Here is a 1,614-nt window from a genome sequence, read left to right on the forward strand (position 1 = left end):
ATCAATTACAAACTGTTGGAAAAACAGGATTTGTACAAGCAATGGAGGATACCAGCAGCCCTACCTCACCCCTTCCCACCCAAACAAACCCCTTCTAGGTGAGTCCATTTCTTCTTGTTGGACACTTGTACTCATGGGTTTGGACGGACAAGATTTACCTTATTTCTTCCAAGCCTAAGGGAGAAAGAAGCCTTCCTCGGACAAACCAGGATTGGGAGACCAAAAGGAAAAGAAATGTATGGTGAAATCACTCAAAGCCTAGCTTTTGTTAAAGAGCAAGATACCCGTCAAGGTAGCTAAAGACTGTTTAATAGAAGAGACTAATGTCACTCCAAATTTACCAGTAGAAAGTCAATGCTTGGTGTGAAACTCCTGAGTTTATATGAAAGAAGGCACCTATCCTCTCTGCTTGTCATTCAGGAACCAACTTCCATGGTGAGTTTCCCCAAACTAAGTACATGTGTACTTGATTCTGCAGTTTTGAATTCTTCCTTTCCTTACCCTTCTTCTCAAACACAAGTTAAACCTCTCGTTCACCTTCCTTTGGGAAAATCCAATGAAAACAGCATATAGTGTTCAGCAGTGAGAAAAAGACAAAAGTTTGGTCTTTCTATGCCTTGCTCTTGCCACTATCCTGGGCAACTTCACCATCAGTGTGGACAACCCAACCACGAGTTGAGAATCACTGCTCCTTGACTTCCTCAACTGCCAGGGACCTTCACCTCCTCCTTTTTAGTCCCCCACACCTACAACCTGGACAATGTTATCACCTAGAGCTGCTTCGTGTCAGAACTCTTGAACTCTATTAACCTAGTCTTTGACCACAACCTCCTGTCTTTCTGCTGTCTCATGCCTTCCTTCACTCACACTCCATCTGCTTTTTATTTCAGAGATCTCTGGACCCTTGACACCCCATTTTCTCTAGACAGACAGCCTTTCATCAAAATTATCAATCCTTTGTAACTCAATCTTTCAATTGCACACACCAAGTAACTTACTCTCCCTATAAAAATATCTGTGGCTTATTGCTGAAGAAACTCAAAATACCCTGCAAACTGATGTTTCTCAATCCATAGCCTCCATCTTGCACTGCACAGTCATTAGTCCTTTCGCTTGTTCTCAGCTGGCATCTCTTCCTACCAAAACTGCCAGCACTTCCCTCAGGCCTGTACCACTTCCTCCCTCCCCATTCGATCCCTAACCTGTGCTTCCCAAGGACCTCTGTGACCTGGCCCCATCTACTTCTCCAGCCACCCCCAACCTCAAAACACCAAACTGCATACCATGGTTAAAAACATGGACTCCAGACCTAAGTTCAAGCTCTAATTTCAGTGTTTTATCATCTTGGGCAAGTCACATAACACCTCTGAACCTAAGATTTCTCTTCTATAAACTGAAGATTTATTTGTAACTTCTTGGCACAGTGCTGGGTACATGATACTTCCTCAATAAAGTTAGCTACTGCTATGATGCTGCTGCTTGAACTCCTCTGCCTGGAACGCCCTTTTCCCACCTTGCAAACTTCATCTGGCCAACAACTGACAATGCTCTTTTAAGATTCAATTCAGATGTCATTTTAAGGGAACCTTTCCGTGAGCCCCTACCCTGACCCCC

The 1,614-nt window shown here is 43.8% G+C and overlaps 1 protein-coding gene across 1 annotated transcript in view; it reads right to left on the reverse strand.

The window, feature by feature from the left end:
- Window positions 1-1,614, reverse strand: part of PAK1IP1 (PAK1 interacting protein 1) — a 9,033-nt gene that overhangs the window by 3,946 nt on the left and 3,473 nt on the right. The gene's annotated exons all lie outside the window — the stretch shown is intronic.

Source organism: Trichechus manatus, unplaced genomic scaffold (genome assembly GCF_000243295.1).
Source record: "Trichechus manatus latirostris isolate Lorelei unplaced genomic scaffold, TriManLat1.0 scaffold00301, whole genome shotgun sequence".
Lineage (NCBI taxonomy): Eukaryota > Metazoa > Chordata > Mammalia > Sirenia > Trichechidae > Trichechus > Trichechus manatus.